This window comes from Euprymna scolopes, chromosome 16, assembly GCF_053919585.1.
Source record: "Euprymna scolopes isolate OS-2025 chromosome 16, ASM5391958v1, whole genome shotgun sequence".
In the NCBI taxonomy this organism is placed as follows: domain Eukaryota; kingdom Metazoa; phylum Mollusca; class Cephalopoda; order Sepiida; family Sepiolidae; genus Euprymna; species Euprymna scolopes.
Window position 1 is genome coordinate 72,242,310 of NC_136497.1, and position 14,041 is coordinate 72,256,350.

Sequence of the window (14,041 nt, forward strand, 5' to 3'; positions counted from 1 at the left end):
GCCCGTGACATTACATAGAGTTCCTCCAATCAAACGGAAAATTCCACTCTATAAAAATTAAGCCTAGGCGGAAATTTACAATACTTACCCTAATTTTACAAATTGTCAATAATATTACAACGAATGTAATTTTAAAATGTACGTTTGAAATAAATACTTCCCGAGTTTTCATTTCTATGAATTTAAAACACAGTTTTAACAACTATTGAACCGATACGTTTTCGGGAGTTTTAAAGATAGCTTCCCCATTCTTACGTGGAAGTCTCCTAGAAGAACACTTTATCAGCTTCTGGAATCTTATATCTTGTTTTAAAATGACAGGATAGTCCGATCGTCGATGTTAAGTTTGAGCATAAACCGAAATGAGTTATAAAGATCGATGTGCGGGGACACTTTGGTGGTCGTTTCATCAATACGATATTTGATCTTGGATGAGCTTTACGCTTACTAAACCTTACGCTCCTAAACTTGTGTGTGTTTTTATCTCAATCAGCAATCAAAATAATTGTTACCGATGTGGCACATATTGTCGACGATTGAATGACGATAAAAAAACTGGGATATTCCTGATTTAAACTTGGTAGACATGTAAGGTATAAACTGTGATTTATTTGTACAATATATGGTTTGATTGTAGATATGACTAAATTTTATGAACGATTTCATGTGTGGTGTTTTGGGTATAGACCAGTCTGTATTTTTTTATTACATTTTCACCCCAAACAAGGCACATTGCCACTTTGGTGTAGGGAGCTACTATCAGGGGCAACAACTACTGGGGTACTATGTAGGGATTTGGTCAGCAAGATGTCGGTTCACGTTGCACTTCTGCACGTCAGTAGAGTTGGGGAAGCAGGGACCTGGAATGGAATTCCAAAGTCTAGCAGTTCTGGGGAAGAAACTACTGGAGAAGAAAGAGCTTATACATCTAGGGATCTCTACAGTATGGGGGTGAGATTTTGCAGCCTTTCTGGGTCTGGGTCTGTCGAGGATGTTCACATCGTGGGGGCACAAGTGCTTGCAGTTCGTTAGAGCATTCACCATTAAAATACTTGTAGAACAGGCAGAGGGATGCAACGTTTCGTCGATGGGACATTTAACTTTGTCGACTTCTTTAACTTTAAAATATGCCATTTCGTTTATTTTATATTTATTTTGATTTACTTACCTTTTCGTTGAAATTGATGAATATTGTGGTGTATCTGAATTTTTCCAAGACGGAATCGGTCGCCTTCAGATTAAATCCATATTTTGAACTGCGTCACATGTTTTTTTATTTGTGTTTTTTTTTTTTTTTGGGGGGGGGGGCAGGAGCTTCCGTCAACTGTCGTTCATTCTTTTCAAATATCGACGTTAACAATTTCAACCACTCTAATCTCACTATCAAATACAATAGGCAAAAAGAGTAGACCTAATTGTCGACGTACTCGTCTTAGATGTTTAACTTCTTAAATGGGTACTTTATATTTCTAATACGTTTTTTAAGCTAGTTATTAAAAAGGGAAGCGGAGGCGTGAGAAATGAATGAAAAGACAAAGAATAGAAATAAAAGGATGAGGAAAACGTAAGAATCGGACAATGACACGGTGTTACTATGAAAGGTCCAGGGAGAATGCGTGAGTAAAGTTATGAATGGTCCAAGAAAATGCGTGAGTAAAGTAATGAATGGTCCAAGAAAATGCGTGAGTAAAGTTATGAATGGTCCAAGAAAATGCGTGAGTAAAGTTATGAATGGTCCAAGAAAATGCGTGAGTAAAGTTATGAATGGTCCAAGAAAATGCGTGAGTAAAGTTATGAATGGTCCAAGAAAATACGTGTGTAAAGTTATGAATGGTCCAAGAAAATGCGTGAGTAAAGAATGAAAAGACCCAGGAGAATGCGTGAGGGAAGGACAACGAAAAGGCGTGAGGAAATTAGTAAAACGTCAAAGAATAGACGTGAGGAAAGGACAAATAAAAGGCGTAGAAAAATGAAGGAAAGAACAAAGAAATACACGTGGGAATAGGGATGAAATGACAAAGGAAACGCGTGAAAAGGGATGATTTGACAAACGAAGGATTTGGAAAAAAAATGATCAACGTGAGTAAATGCAAAGAGGTAGAAAATAAAAACGCGCGAAAAAAAATCTGTCTAAAATAAAAAGAAGAAACTAAAAAAAAAAAAAACGAACAAAAGAAGAGAGAAAGCGAACGATGGAAAATTGGATAACTTCGGATTAACAACAATAATGGATTATTTGTTTAATCCAATAAACAATGAACAAGAAGGATAAAAAAAAAACGAGTTAACGTTATTGAATGACTTAAGGCGTAAAAACAAAATATTTAATATCTGATTTTCTTTTTATAAAACTATAAAGAATTTACTTCTATCATTTTTCGACCACATTTTATATACCTTTTTAATGGTACGAGTGCAGCGTCTTGAAATTAGACATTTTTTTTTCTTTGAAAAATCATAAAACTTGCCTAAATAGATCGGCCTGGGTTGGAGGATTTCTTCATAAACTAATTTTCAACGCTCGATGTTTAAACTAAATCGTATTGATAATTTCTAAATTTAAGCCAGGCTAAGGTCACCACCATCAGATGCTTGTTAGCAAAACTTACATTTTCTTTTTTTTTCTTTTTAACAAACAGCTTTTGTGAGAAAATCGAATTGCCCGAGGATTAAGCTCATACAATCATATATACTAGCAGGGGCGACCAGCATTGCCCGGTCGTAAAATACGCTCAAATACGATATTTTAATTTACGCTGATTTCGTATTTATTATTACAATTTTCTATCGATTATTTCATATTATATTGTACCCAATATATAGTCATGATTTCAAAAGTAACAAAAATGATTAGAGTGGCATCAGCTAGAATCGGAATCCAAACCAAAATTGATCATGCGGATCGTTAAAAAAAATATGGCGATCATTAAAAGAAAGAAAAGAGGAAAAGGGATGACAGAAAAAAAAATAAAAATGCAAGAATAGAAAAGGGGTATATTGAAAACAGTGGATAAGAAATACGGAGATACATATAAAAATATTTTAGTGAGATATATAATTTCTGTATGGGGAAAAGATGCTTATTCAATTATATTTTCCCCTTTATTTATACCAATCCTTTTATTTGTGTAGTTCGATATACGTTTAATATAACTACAGAACATATACAAATAAATGACAAAAAATCTATATTCGAAATTCCAAGATGTTGTTCATCGTATCGATGATTACTTTCAGCATGTTAAGATGCCCAATTCTTAACACCTGTTTCGTAGCGCAGAAACAATCTTATAATTATTATGTGAATCTTTTTTTTAAATATTTACCGCTCTGACTCATCGGAAAAATAAGAACTCGTTAACTTGTAAAAGAAAAGAAAATAGAATTTACTTAAATCCAAAAAGGATTTAAAGAGTAGTTGCATTTATGATATATCCACCATCCTCGCCAAGATGAACAACATACTGTAATTTGGAATATATATATATATATATATATATATATATATATATATATATATATATATATATATAATGCTCCCTATATTAGGTTGAGCATATTGGAAAGTGATATACAAATTGCCATTAGCGTAGAAAACGATGCTCTTTCTGTAAACAGATTGAGCGTAGGTATTTGGACATTGTCAACATTGTTAATTCACTGCCCGCATAGCAGCAGCAGCCGTATAGCGCAACGGTTAGAAGCCCTGACTGTCGTTTGGGCGATCGGGTTTCGACCCTGGCTTGATGTAGTTGCTTGTCTAGCCGGACCGATGAGCTGCGAAACAGTACTGTATGTGGATGACTATATATTCAAGTAAAGAGTCGTATATAAACCATATTTTTATAGACAATATTCAAGCAAGGAAGGTATACAAAGTTATATCTATACTAGCTGAAGTACGCGGCGTTGCCAGGTTGTATATGATATATTTGAATATTCCATTCTCATACATAATTATCTTTTTGATTAAAGGAAACATGAATTCATAATGGTTCTTTTTCTACATCCAGCATGATGTAAGAGTAGTTGGTGCATTTTATTTTATAGCGGTCTCGCCAATAGACCTAATCTTCTTTTCTAGTTTTATCTTTTAGTCTTTTTTTTTTCAAAATATGATGTAAGAATTGCAACTAATTTATATCATAGTGCATATCTGAAACTGTTACATCTTTTGTTTTAACTATTAATGCACAACATATATATATATATATATATATATATATATATATATATATATATATATAAAGAAATAAAAATTACAAAAAGTTTACCAAGGTAATCAAAATGGTAAACTTAAAATATATTATAAATATTAAAGAGTTAATATTTACAAGTAAAGTAATCTCAACCAGATGAAAAAGCTCAATAAAATATAATATATATATATATATATATATATTTAAATAAAATATAATATATATATATATATTTAAATAAAATATAATATATATATATATATATATATTTAAATAAAATATAATATATATATATATATTTAAATAAAATATAATATATATATATATATATATATTTAAATAAAATATAATATATATATATATATATTTAAATAAAATATAATATATATATATATATATATTTAAATAAAATATAATATATATATATATATATTTAAATAAAATATAATATATATATATATATATATTTAAATAAAATATAATATATATATATATATATTTAAATAAAATATAATATATATATATATATATATTTAAATAAAATATAATATATATATATATATATTTAAATAAAATATAATATATATATATATATATTTAAATAAAATATAATATATATATATATATATTTAAATAAAATATAATATATATATATATATATATTTAAATAAAATATAATATATATATATATTTAAATATAATATATATATATATTTAAATAAAATATAATAAATATATATATTTAAATATAATATATATATATATATATATATTTAAATAAAATATAATATATATATATATATATATATATATTTAAATAAAATATATATATATATATATTTAAATAAAATATAATATATATATATATATATTTAAATAAAATATAATATATATATATATATTTAAATAAAATATATATATATATATATATATATATATTTAAATAAAATATAATATATATATATATATTTAAATAAAATATAATATATATATATATATTTAAATAAAATATAATATATATATATATATTTAAATAAAATATAATATATATATATATATTTAAATAAAATATAATATATATATATATATATTTAAATAAAATATAATATATATATATATATATTTAAATAAAATATAATATATATATATTTAAATAAAATATAATATATATATATTTAAATAAAATATAATATATATATATTTAAATAAAATATAATATATATATATTTAAATAAAATATAATATATATATATTTAAATAAAATATATATATATATATTTAAATAAAATATATATATATATATTTAAATAAAATATAATATATATATATATATTTAAATAAAATATAATATATATATATATATTTAAATAAAATATAATATATATATATATATTTAAATAAAATATAATATATATATATATATATTTAAATAAAATATAATATATATATATATATATTTAAATAAAATATAATATATATATATATATTTAAATAAAATATAATATATATATATATATATATATATTTAAATAAAATATAATATATATATATATATATATATTTAAATAAAATATAATATATATATATATATATATATTTAAATAAAATATAATATATATATATATATATATATATATATATATTTAAATAAAATATAATATATATATATATATATATTTAAATAAAATATAATATATATATATATATATATATATATATTTAAATAAAATATAATATATATATATATATATATATATATATTTAAATAAAATATAATATATATATATATATATATATATATATTTAAATAAAATATAATATATATATATATATATATATATATATTTAAATAAAATATAATATATATATATATATATATATATATATATTTAAATAAAATATAATATATATATATATATATATATATATATTTAAATAAAATATAATATATATATATATATATATATATTTAAATAAAATATAATATATATATATATATATATATATTTAAATAAAATATAATATATATATATATATATATATATTTAAATAAAATATAATATATATATATATATATATATATTTAAATAAAATATAATATATATATATATATATATATATATTTAAATAAAATATATATATATATATATATATTTAAATAAAATATAATATATATATATATATATATATATATATTTAAATAAAATATAATATATATATATATATATTTAAATAAAATATAATATATATATATATATATATATATTTAAATAAAATATAATATATATATATATATATATATATATTTAAATAAAATATAATATATATATATATATATATATATTTAAATAAAATATAATATATATATATATAAGATGACATTAGTAATCTAATCTGTTAATGAAAAATGTATAATTTAGTTTCAAGCAGTGCATATCTGAACGCTGGTAAATGTACTTATATTAATTTTGAAGAACCTCTACATAAACAACATTTTGGGTGTGACCTCTAACATGTGCGTAAATGTAAAGTATTTCAGGACTTCCAATGCGTGAGCAACCAACATAAAGCTGGACATGAGAAAAACAAGGTGTCTAAAGATTAAGTTCAACAACAACTTTGTTCTTGAGCTTTATTTAAAGATATGGCAAAACTGTTTTTGTTTGAGAATTGTAAACGCTTGAACTAAAATCGCATGTCAGAAGGAATAAGGGAATTCGAGGAATTAAGTTTCACCTTTAAAGTTTCCAGTTATTATAATAGCTTCCAGAACATTACTTTTCAATGATTTTATTGCTAACCGTGTGCCATTACAGTTTAGGTGGATCAAGATTTTTTAATAATATGACTGGAGTTCTTACCTTCTATATTAGGTTAGGATGTAGCATTCCGGGCGGTTGTAGTGAAGTCTACAGGAAATTCTACTGCCTGATCTTCATTAATAAGACAATCAATTAATTGATAACTCTTGCAAAAGATTATAATTGAACATATCAACATCATTTCTAGGGGCCAAGATTGCTCGAAGCCATCCAACATTTCGGAAATGTTAAGAAATATCTGAGAAAACCTTGGTCATCAGGTCACCAATTGAATTTATGGTCTGATCACATGGTAATTTGCGCAATTGAAGATGTTTATCAAATGTTATTAAACAAATGGCAAAAAAGGGAGGTGATTTGAGGAAAGTGCTGCAGAATATGTGTTCTCATAATAACATTCTCCAAACTGAAAACGAAAACCATGGTTATCACGCAGTATTGCAGAAGTACCGGATTTTCATATCACATTTTTAATGGAAATTCGGGATCAAATCAAACATTCGATTCCCAAGGACAGTAGTACTTTTTTTTGATAGATAAACCACTTATTACAGACTAAAACGTTTGGTTTCCGAAGGTGTTACGGCATCGCGACGATTGAGGACAAAATGAGAGAATGGCGGCTTGAATGGCTAGGACTTGTGTTGAGGATCAACAATGACACTATGGCTTTTGTATTAGTTTTCCAGAAGAGCTGGGTGGAAGGAAGATGATAAAATGGGCATGCACCCTGCACAAAGATTTTTCTAAAACTAATTTTTGGCGCTATCTAGAAAAATATCTACTTTATCAAAACAGTTTTTGATTAAATATCTTTCTCATTCCGTGGAATTTTGCGCTAGTTGTAAAGAATTCGACAAAAAAGTTTGGACAAAAGCAATAAAATAAAAATAATTCTACTAAACGAAAACAATTTGGATAAAAAATATTTTTTATATAAAAAAAAAAACTATTATTAAAGCACTGTTCAAGTCTAACACTCTCAGAAGTGTGAAGTTTCTAATTGAGTAAGAACGCGAAAGTTCTCTCCCTAAAACGTTTGCATGAATAAAAAGAAACACAACTATACGTATATACGAGATGCCTCATAGATTTTTTTTATTTCGCCTGAATGGATCAGAAGTGGTAGTAAATTACATTATGATGACTGAACTTATGCATTCATTTTCATCTCTCTGCTGTAAATATTGCCTTTCATAAGGCAATCCCTGTCATGGGCGTGTGTCAGAAGCAGAGATGCGTTATTTAATTCCTGATACAAGCGAATTGAGAATGGTGATGACTAAAATGTCCGATTCGTCTGCTGCTGATTCAAGCAACTTTACACGTTGTTTCTATATGATGAACAGCAGGAGCAGTCAGTCGTTCATTAATCGGGCATAATTTTGGTCGTACATTTTTAGTAAAACCCGAAATATTGGTAATTTTCAAATGGGGAAAGTGTTCACATATGCCCCCTAGAATCCCTTTCAAAATACTCCCCCACTCCAAACAAAACAAAAAGTTGAGGAATATTTTTTAAATCGATGTCAAATATAAAAGTGAAAATGTACGTGTAAGGACACGTCTCAACCTATATACTCAACGGAATTTTGATCTACAGACTTGATATTTGGCATATAAATTATTCAGACATGTGGAAAATTTTTTGGGTTTATTTGGAAAAAAGAAAAGGTGCTAAAGGTTAAAAATTGAAAAATTAGTACGGGGTGGGGGTGGGTCATCGGATTTTTATCTGTTTGTCAGCTGTTTCACGAATGCGCATGCGTGAATCGTTCAAATGGCAGATCCCTTATGTTAAAAATATGTACGTCTGAAAACACTTTTTAAAGATTGTGTCAAGCTGGCCTAATATTTATCGTACTTGACTCATTGTCTTTAGGTTTTGGTTTCGATCTCAGCTTGTGTATATTTTTTTTTTTTACTTAAAAGAAATGAACTGTTTAGAAAAAACAATGCTCGCATGTACATGTTTCAGTTTCTTTTTTCTTTTAGGAACTCAACGTTACGTTTAATACATACGGTATTTCTATTTTATAATATTAAAATATAATATTTAAGTGCTGGGCGGCATACTAGTATCACATATATTAACGATGATCTATCGATGATGGTAATAAATGAAAAACCGCTGTTTCAACATGATATAGCCATGATGAATTAAAAGTACACAAAAGACTATAAAAAAAGCATAAACAAAATATCCGTACTAAATCCACATTCAAGCTTATATTAAATCTAAAATCGTTAACCTAAATTAACGATTGCTAGCATTCGTCGTTTTTTAGCACAATTTCCTGTTCGCCATAAATAATAAGGCAAGAACAAACCTTTTAGAATTAACCATCAAATAGAAGTACATCTACGATGGACGTTGCCAAAGTAATGCCTCCTACCATTTTTATTCCGCCTGAATGGATCAGAGTGAATAGTAACTAGTATTGTTATGATGACTAATGCATTCTATGACCTGAAAATTTAATCTCTCTGGTGCAGATATTGATGGTGAGACTCTAAAATAGCAACCCTTGTCATAGACGTGCGTCAGAAGCAGAGATGCCTCATTGAATTCTTCCATGCAGCAAATATATTGAAATAATCAATATTCATCGGCGCCTGTTGGACGTTTACGAAGCCAATACAGTTGATGTCAGCACAATAGATGGGTTCGTCGATTTCATAGTGGCAACAGATGTGAGTGGCAAAGCGTGCTCCCGGAATTTACAAACAAGGCATCAAAAGAGGCTGACGAAAGTGTATTGAGAATGGTGGTGACAATGTAGAAAGATAAACTCTGGAGCACAAATGGTGGCTAGTTTTAATGATACTACTTTCTTTGTAGATTATACTTGATGTCATCTTCATTTCCAGCCGAATGTTACTAAGTACTTTATCCATTACACCGTGGTTTCTGTGGACAATTCTGGTATGAGTTTTAGGAGCCTTAAACTTTTTTAGATGTACAATATTAATTTGTTATTTCTTTTAATTTACAAAATAAATAAATAAAATAAAAATCTCATCATCATCCGAAGATTAGCTTATTGGCATTGGTTTCCCCGATATTTTTCGAGTTCGAATTTTTTTTTTTTTTTCTAGAAAGACATCGGGTACTTACAGCAGGGACCACGTGAAGGTTGCCAAATTCAATATTTTAGGGTAGGGATAGACATTCTATTTATAGAATAAATCACACTTTGTTTCTGGGCCAGGCGTTCAATATGACATAAACGGAAAGTTGAGGGGTAGAAAGAAATAGAAAAAAAAATTCCTTTGCTTTTAACCTTTTTTTTTTTTTTTTTATCCTATTTTGAAAACAGTCTTTTGTATCGGAGATAAACTTATTTTCTTAATCCGGCTTTTTTTCTTTTTTTTTTTTTTTTCAATTAATAACTCAACTGCAATTTTTTTTTTTTTTTTTTTTATATTTCCGCATTGGATTATACATTTCAGTTACCTGTATTTCAATTTCACTTCGCCCATATCATGGTTGAACTATTCAACCATTTCATTTTCATTGGTTTATCTCGCTTTCATCATCGAACCTGGACTTTATTCGAATTATCTATTTGACTTGTTGCTTATCAGCTTTCACGCAAATATGATTTCTTTTCATAATGTTTAGTTTCCAATTTATGTGCGAAATATCAAAATGTATAGGCTGCCTATAAATATCATTTTTCTAACGATATGAGCCATTCATTGAAACTCCATGGAATAAGGAAAACTGTTTAATGTGTTTATTGTTATTCTTTGTCGAAAAATGAATTTGTGAATTTTACGTCATATAATTTAAATCCAATTATCTTAAAAACAATACATTATTTTACTTTGTCATAATTTTGAATTACATTATTTTTAATAAATTTTAAATTCCGTCTTTTTTTTTCTTTTTAAAGACTTGTAAAGAGACTTTCACACTTTGTTTAAAAAAATGAAAGAAAACTTAATGGTTGCTTTTTCAGTAAAATAGACAATAGATCAATTAATATATATTTTTTTAATTATTGAAATATAGTTATTTAATTTTACAATTTCAGATTGAATTTAAAATATTTTTTTTTTTACTTATATATGTAGCCAACATTTATTTAAATAAAAATAATACATTTACTTTAATTTATTTTTTTAGGCTTACCTTTTTCTAGGCTTATATATAATGAGACAGAGTGAGATAGAGGGGGAGGAGATATTGAAACAGTCATCATTTTCGCTTTAACGTCCATTTTACATGCTAGCATGTGTTGGACAGCTTTTCCGAAATTAATTAAAAAAACTATCATGCCAGATCTTTATCCTTTCCTCTGTCGAGTCCATATTTATCACTTTCTCCCCCGTTTTCCTCATCCATTCTTTCCATGTGGCCATCCCATCAAAGTCTCCTGTTCTGCCCACATCTTCCTATATTGTTAAGATTTAATCTTATTCTGAGGTCATCAGAACTAAGCCTGCTTTTATACATCCATATATGCATTATACGCCCATCATATCATCCTCACATCATTCCTCTCCATGCAACATATGTCCTCAACCCTCATTGGCAAGGTTTCACTTACATATATTATCACATTGCATACTCATGCCTGACAGACCATTCCTAGGATTGTAATCACACCAGCAGCAAATCCTTATGTGCTTTAATGGTAGTATCAAAGTAATAAAACTTTGAAACAACCTCAATAGCTTTGCCATTCAAGTATAATGTAATGTAATTCCGGAAAGTCTTCTACTCTAATAGCCTCTTCCTTCGAACTGCTAAACTTTGGAATTCCCTCCTGCGTCCTTACTTCCCTGACTGTACTGACATGCATTAGTTCAAGTGTAATTTGAATTGACATCTTGCTGCTCAACTCCTTATATTATATCCCTATAAAATTTGGTCCCAAATGATAACTTCTTACGTCAGTTTACCTTGTTTGAAATGAAATAAGTTATATATATATATATATATATATATATACTAGCAGGGTGACCCGACGTTGCCTGGGATTTAATGATGATCAACGAATGTTTCACACTCACATATTTTTATTTTCATCGAAATCGGTGACAAATCAATTAATTACCTGTTCTAATTGAGAACCCATCGGGATGCACCTAAAGGAAGCTTCACATGCCTCTCACAGTGACTTAGTTCACTATATTATAGTCTACATTGCACAGTAGAGAATCTAGATAACTTTTATATATAATGGCTTGAATTAAAATTTAAAATGCAAAAGTCAAGTATCATGCTTCAATTGTGTCTGAGAGAGAAACATTCAGTTTGAACGCACCCCTGTCATATCAAAGAATCTACGGTTAATTTTATATGTCGAACCCTTCAGCTTGTGTGGTAATAAAACTTCTCAAAGGCACTTGCGATGTTGGGCTGTGGAAGGTGTTAACTTTGGTCAAAATCGCGTGTTTCATTTTTCATTAGATTATTTCGATTATTGATACTTATCGAAGACATTCCGACACAAAACCTATCTAAGAACATTGCCAGACACAGTGAAATTTATTAAAAATCGTCCCAGCCGTTTTCCAGTCTGTAGGAAATTGAACTCGCAGACACAGGCAAATGTCCTTTTATATAATAGTATGTATATATTATTTAACTATATCTGAACTCATCTGTGTCTATTCTCACCCTTCTTGCATATAAACAGAAGGCCTTATTAAAAAATTACAAGATTTATAAAGAAGAAATAAAACAAACTTGATCCAGAGTTGTTTCCATACGCATTCTATCAATAAAAGAAATAATTGTAATGAGTTATACATCCCCACTTTGTACGGTTTCAAATTGAGCATAATATTAGTTATAAAATTGTTAATATTTTAGTAGTTGTTAATATTAGTAGTTAGCCAGTGATACTTTTTGTTAGATCAATTTGGATGGTTAAAAAGCGAGAAAAACGGAGTTTTTTTTTGTATTTTTTTAAATTTCAAAACAAAATGAAAACCAAGAATTTATTTTTAAATCTTTTTATTGCATACAAAAAAAAGGGGGGAGGGGAGAAACACCATCTACTTGACAGTGCAAAAACTTCATACTCCACTATATAAAAATACATTAATATGGTACCAGAATATGCATACGTACAGGTGCTGACATAATAGTCATGCAAGGGGGGAGAAGGCGAGTTTGCAAGAGGAAGGGGAGGAGGAGAGTTTGGAGGGCAAGAGAGGAAGAAAGTGTAATAAATATTTGAGAGAGAACTAGAACTACGATCTTGAAAAAACAAAACAAAAAAACCTAACGTTCAATTCAGCTTATTTGACAGTTTGTAAAATAAAATAATTGAATAATTACTCAAGTATATACAGATAATGAATTTTAATTATTTATTTCAAGAGTGCTCAATAGGCGAGTAGAGCTTAGTAGTAGTACGAAAATAGCTCTGGTAAATAAACTACATAGAAATATTTAGCCTGATGATTTCCTTTCAGGGAATGAAGCACAAGCGTTTCTGTGTAGCCTACTTCCAATAAGCATATTGTCTTACTACTATAGATAAACATGAAAGAGGGTGGCAAAAAAAGTAGATTAGCTCAATCTGCTCACAATTTTTATGGTATTATCGCAATTTCGCATTCGTTCACAATTACAGTGTGTGTGTGTGTGTGTGTGTGTGTGTTGATTAAATATCCCTGATTTCAATTTCTTTTGTTTATTCATCATGGTAAATAGTTTGACTGCCCTCCCTCTCCAATATATATAACTGAATAATAATGAGTTTTGCTTATGCAAATGCATGCAATGAGATCCCATCATTCCAAGCACAAAAATAAATGACTACTTATTATTATCGATGAGGATTTCAATAATAATTAAAAAAAAAAAAAAAAAAAAAAAAAGAATTTTTTTTTTAAAAGTTTAATTTTGAGGTATTTACGGTATTGAATTGACTACATCTGTACAATATATACATTGTATCACCTGCTTCAACATATAATAATCTGATATATATAAATTTTAGCAAAAAAAAAAAAAAAAAATGTCCCATATGTATGTATGTATAGCTCTGTTCTCAG